This window comes from Rhipicephalus sanguineus, chromosome 8, assembly GCF_013339695.2.
Source record: "Rhipicephalus sanguineus isolate Rsan-2018 chromosome 8, BIME_Rsan_1.4, whole genome shotgun sequence".
Taxonomy (NCBI): Eukaryota; Metazoa; Arthropoda; class Arachnida; order Ixodida; family Ixodidae; genus Rhipicephalus; species Rhipicephalus sanguineus.
The window spans coordinates 44,933,619-44,939,748 of NC_051183.1; the positions used below are offsets into that span (position 1 = coordinate 44,933,619).

The 6,130-nt window shown below is 42.3% G+C and overlaps 1 long non-coding RNA gene across 1 annotated transcript; it reads left to right on the top strand.

Annotated features, from left to right (window-relative positions):
* The first annotated feature begins 3,388 nt into the window (after nt 1-3,388).
* LOC119402707 (uncharacterized) lies at nt 3,389-5,811 on the top strand. The gene is made up of 3 exons (XR_005185889.2): nt 3,389-3,444; nt 5,453-5,603; nt 5,687-5,811. It is a non-coding gene; the product is annotated as an uncharacterized LOC119402707 (long non-coding RNA).
* Nucleotides 5,812-6,130: the final 319 nt, after the last annotated feature.

A 6,130-nucleotide genomic window follows, 5' to 3' on the forward strand; every position in this document is an offset into this window, starting at 1 on the left:
CCAAATCACCGGACAAGATTGGCGAGAACGTTACTGCTCAGATATATGTCTACTATAACTCAACGTATCTGCAAAAAGCCGGTGAGGCATCAGAATCACAGGAGAGTTCAGCAAGCACAGGAGAAATATCGGATGTATTTGTAAAATTGTTTCAAAAGGTGAAAGTATGAACTTTCTTATACGAAGCTTCGGCTCAGCTTTCATAACGCTACAATATTTCTCAGCTGTTTTCAAGATACGAAAGAGCAGCCACTTACACACATTAGGAGGTACACTAAGACAACGCTTCTTAATAGGAACTGAAAAGTGCAATAACTTTATCATTTTCCGCTTCATTGTACTAATTCGAGTGAAAAATTGAGGCACATATTAGGTTTTGCGGTCAAGCCGGAGATTGTTAAGGTGCATGCTTCAAGTAGGGTCCAACTGCTTTTCTCAATGAGATCGTTGAGGAAAAACATGTTCACTTCAATCTGGTGTTTCGGGCACACAAAGCGTTTACCTCCTTACGTATGCTTTTAAGAAAAGTGTGAAATGTACAATCGTAACACGAAACTCTAGGTCAGCATTGTAGTGGCTCGCAGTAGACTCTTTAAATAAACCTAATGAAACATGAAAACCAAATTCTGTCGTCTGCGGCAAGCAGGGTTTTTACTTAAGCCCAAATAAATATAAAAACTACAAAAAATGATAAGTTGCAAATTGAAGTACAAAATTTTTAGAATTCTACTAGTGAAAAGACAGAGGTCGCACATTTTTTAGGCGCATCTGTCGCCGTTTCTTAATTGGAGAAATGTGATTCCTCAGTTAATAGCTTACGAAACAAAATATAAATTTTCTACGTGGCTGTGGGAAAGTGGTAATAAATATGGAAGAATTTTTTTCATAATCCTGTGCTTCTTCCTATAAAAGTGACTATGAATACTAGCACGTCGTGTTCAAAACGGTTTAATAACTCTGATCTCATAGGTTTTTTAGTGCCTCTAAAACTCACAACTTGGATTCTTGGATTTTCCTTCTATCTAAATACACGTGACGCAGCCGTGAATTAACGGGCAGTCTGGTGCTTAACGACCATAAGTCATAGCCGCTAAGCCACCAACGACGGTGCCGTAATCTGATAGTCATGAAACAGTGGTCACCTTACCGTTATTGTCCAGAAATCAACTTCGTTCCATTCTGGGCATGTCAGTGCTGTTACGCTGTCTGTCTTGTATACCTTCCAACGATCCCGGATCACGACGACATCACCATGAAACCATCTTAGAGCGATAACTTTACTCCTCACGGTAAAAACCAATAATACACCTCGTTGCGTGCTTCTGACCTTCACGCTTAACCAACATCAACGCAGGGAAAATAGCTAGTGCGGCGTTCACGAAAACGCCTGCGGCCAAAGGTATGATTTCGTGCAGCCACCGCCATGATGCTGGCTACATCCAAGCTCGCTGCCTGTTCGTGTCTGCACTCTTAATCTTGTTCCACATAGGTTCCACTTAACACAGTGTTCGAGGTGAGTTAACCGTAACAGACATGGGTCTTATGTGGAACTGGGTTAATTAACGTGCTTTATCCGGAACATTAGCTGCTTTTTCTTTTAGTTTTTGCTTAGTTAAGTGGAACAGGTCGTATTTAACCTAAAGCAACGATTGGTTCCAGTTACCGAATGGCGTGCTTTGCCACTTGTTCCACTTAAGACGCTGAGGCAACGTCGTATTTGGATCGTGTGTTCCATACATATACTTAATGCGGATATGTGTAGACTTTAATCAAGGATGTGACGAGTCGGCCAGTGTGGTGTGCCCCGAGACCGCATGCGCAATTCCTCATGTTACACCTAACGTATACTTCAGGTATAATCAGATATAATAGTACGAATACAATACATGTGGTAAAGATCCCCACCCAAGCACTCAGCACAGATGGTTAACCAGCGAACCTTAAACGTGCGGCCCCGATGTTTATTACGGGGTTAATCCCGTCGACTCCTTAAAGCCTTTCTTCATTATTAGTCACGTCTGTCCAGAAATTTTAATTGGCGTTTGACGCCCGTGTGCTCCCTTTTTCATATTCAGTGGACCAGTGGTGACTATAGCTTGCCCACTTTCTGTGGCACATAAACGTTAGCAGTTCTTGCGTACATATATACACAGGAAGGACTACTTTTGGTTTCACCTAGCCACATTCAACTTCGCAGAAAAACTCATAAATTTAAGGGAAAAATCATCAATTTAGGAACAAGTGAATAGGCTTAATAATATGAGCGCTTGGCAGCATCTCCCATGCATAACCGTGCAGCTTATATTTCTGAGCGCTGAATTTTCCACTTCATGAAGGCTACATAAGAATAGCAACATGCGGAGACGTTACTGCATTGTAGATGCATGCCAGAGCGAACATCTATGTCCATGGATGCCAGCTAGTTTACTAGCCAACGCGATGGCTTATTTAAATTTTGACAATTTCATACTGCCTTTTCAGCTGGTAATGCTGATCACATCTTACTTCATTAAGACTACTTTCCCGTTCGCTAGAATTGTGCAATAATGTGCGCTCACGCTCTATTTTTTTTTCGAGATTATATCGAAGAAAAAATAGATTATCTACGCCTTTCGCCTTTTTAAGCTTGACGACATAAAATTATAGTATACAAAAAAAAAACCGCCGTGGATTTCTCATCTCCGCCGACGTAAGTAAATTGTTATACCAGTTCTCACCTTTTTCTCTTTCCTTCACATTATATAGAAAACAGAAGCTCTAAATACAAAAGCCAATAAGACACACCGTTTGCAGGTTAATGGGGACATGAACTACACTTTTGATAAATGGCTTATGTCGTATCTGCCTCAAACGGTCCTTCGTGCATGTATTTTTACTCATTTTGAATGTTTAGCCGCGTGGCAATGCAAGCGAATAAAAATGAGAAAAACAAAACTTAATTAAACCGTGATATGGTAACCTGCTTACGCAGTCGTGCCTTCTACAAAAAATGCAACGTGCCCGTCCGTACGAAGATTAAACTACATTCAGCGCACCCCTTTCTCCGATTACGAAACCACTACAGTGCTGCAACGAAACAAAGCACACCAAGATCTGGACTGACGCCGGAAAAGAAACGACTGCAGCGCCGCCGTGTCTCTCTGCAGCGCATTTTGTGAGAAAAGAGCGCGCTATAGCCGACAAGCGTTTACTAGCGGAGCGTTGTGGAGACTACACAGTTACGGTGCCAAATGCTTCTCTAGTTCCACTTACTGAGACACAGCACTATAGAAGCAATAGAAGCCTGCCCGAGCCCTGCCGCCCCGCCGTTTTCTGTGCCGGTGAACGCGCGTGCTTTGTCGAAGATTTCATCACGCTTGTCTACATAGTTCCGGATATCCTTGGACCATCGTTCACAAGTTTTTCTGTTTACGCTCCTGGCGTTTCATTCAGCGGTCACTTCAGGTGAGTGGTGAACGTTTATACTGCTTCTAAATTAGTGACGAGTCGGGGAATAAATGGGGATCCCCGGCATGCTTTCCGCCATTCTGCCCGCTGGCTTTCAGCTCGTAATGTTTTGTGTGGCTTCAACTTTTAAACGACCGCAGCATGATGAAAGAAATTTATACGTGTTGTAGAAGGCTGCGTGAACGCACAGACAATTGTAAATAGCGTATTTGTAGCACCATGTAGCTCTTTTATGTGCAAAATCAGCTGAGAAATTGCGAACTTTAGAATGCCATTGACGGCAGGGAGAGTGTTCCGATTAGGTGTGCGCAGCTGTGAACTCGGGTCACTGAGAGGTTTGCTATATTAAACAGTTCTTGTAGGGGAGTTTCAGTGAATTACATCGTTTGCTTCTATAATAGCGCTCGTAAGCGAGCTAGCAGAATTCGCGCTGGCCTTTCTTGCATTCCTGGCTGACCTCGGCAGTCTTTCTAGCGAAATGGTACGCATCGCGCTCAGAGACTTCATGACTACATTTTTTTGTGAGAAAAGAGCGCGCTATAGCCGACAAGCGTTTACTAGCGGAGCGTTGTGGAGGCTACAGAGTTACGGTGGCAAATGCTACAACGTAGTGCTCAGCGTAGTGTTTGATGCGAGGTTCGACTTTTTTATTTGGCGTGGTATCGTTTGGTGCAACTGCTGCTGCAATCTCTTCAAAAAGCGCTCGAGCCTAGCGCGAACTTATCTGAGAATAATAACCGAAAATCATTTTTTGTAGCTCTACTTCCCACACAACCATTATACGTTTTTAAAGCATTCAGTTTTGTTATGTGAACATGTTATCGCCCACTACAGCTAACGTAATAACGAACTCGCTGTGGCGGTACCGACTATAGAGCACGGGTCGGCAAACTTCTGAGGCAAAGGGCCGAGTGGCACGAAGTCGATACGGCGGGTCCGGACGGCATGTCTAAGGCGGGGAGGGGGAGGGAGGGGGGTGCCAGAAAACTGGTGAATTTACAATAATGTACAAAATTGAAGTAAAAATCATGTTTATTTTCAGCACGCATGTCACGAGGTTGCAGTTTACAAACATACGCTAACAGCAAAAACCTCATTTAAGGCCAACACTACCATGTCGACCTCCATGAAAGAAGTGACGATGTAGGAGAGGGGGGGGGGGTCCTCGTGTCGAGAGGGGGGGTTCTCGCGTCGAGTTGGGGGGTCGTCGGGTCGTACCGGGGGCCGCATCATACTGTCCCGTCTAGACCTTTGTTCACGCAGGCTTGCCAGTTTCTTCACAAAATTCTGTTGGCCGATCAGTGCAAAAAATAATGTGCGACAATGTTATTCCTAAAATGAACGACTGAGGCAGCTTCTGGAGATGCCGGGTTTTTTGAAAATAGTCAATATTGTTCAGTTTTTGAAGCAGGTATTCTTTGTTTGCCTTGTTATGGTCATGGAATTTTTTTACTCAAATTTGAACTGTTTTGTTTTGAGGGAGACAAGCTATGAAACAGTCACATCTAATAAAAAAAAGTTTTGCTGCTTTGGCCTGTGTATGTATACGAGCATGGTTGCATTTTTTATTGTTTCTCGCGGTGTTATGCTTCCTTGCCGTAACAATTGTCCTACAATTTTTTAATCAGCATTGTACTTGGCTATTGTTAGGCTCTTTCATTAACGGCTGCATCTGGCAAGTATTCATTATTTTGTTGAGTGGATTTATGTAAGTTCCGTGCACAAAAAGTGTGTTTGGTTATTAATAATTTGAGAAAGTGTTTCATCATACTCTCAGCTGTATTTATCTTTCGTAGTTTAAGTCAAACATTTGGAGCCTAAGTAAAACTTGACCAGTGAAAAGCTGTCTCTGTAGTATTCATCCATATATCATTGCTTGTGAAAATACTTCTGTTGACAAACGTTACTGTTAACGTTTTTCAGATGTCTTGTTTTAAAATAAAATGACTATGAACTATTATTTAAAAATTTGTGTCACTTATTGTGTTTATTATTCCATGCATAGGAAACCAACAGGGAACCTTGTCGGAAGTTGAATAAAAGCTTCCCTCTTTCTCTACGTGCTTAAATCCACTGCTTCATGGCCAAGAAATGCTTACTATGGCACGCCGCCGCATGACAGCACACCTAATAGATGAAGTCACTGAATTGCTGGAGTGAGTAAAAATTGCATAACTTGTCCTGGGAGGCGTAGTCATAGTTAATGCACTTCTTGAGCATTACACAAATTCTGTTTCAGGTAGAACAACTTGATTGAAAGCTCTAACCCTGCTGCCGGAAGGTGGAACTACTGTGCCTTTGCAGAAACTCTACATGAAGCTTATCCACGAATGGTATGGAAAGGAAAGGAACTTCAGCAGCTTGGATGGGTGAGCTTGGTTGAAGCATTCCTGGCCGTTGTTATCAAGAAGCGTTAGTTGCTTTGTTTTTAAATGAAGTGGCTGCGTGATTAGAACAGCTGTCATGAAGCACAGTGAAAAATCAATTTAATGTTGCAGCTATATCTTGTTCAACGTGGTGTTCTGCTGCCGAAAATTGGCCGCAGCTTCAGTATATAGTGAACACCGAATATATTTGAAAGTGCTATTCTGGCATGTAACGATGAGAAAATATTTGGTTTCTTGGCATTTCCAAAAAGTTGTCACAAAATAGCAGGTTTTTTTATGTTAGTATTTAATATATG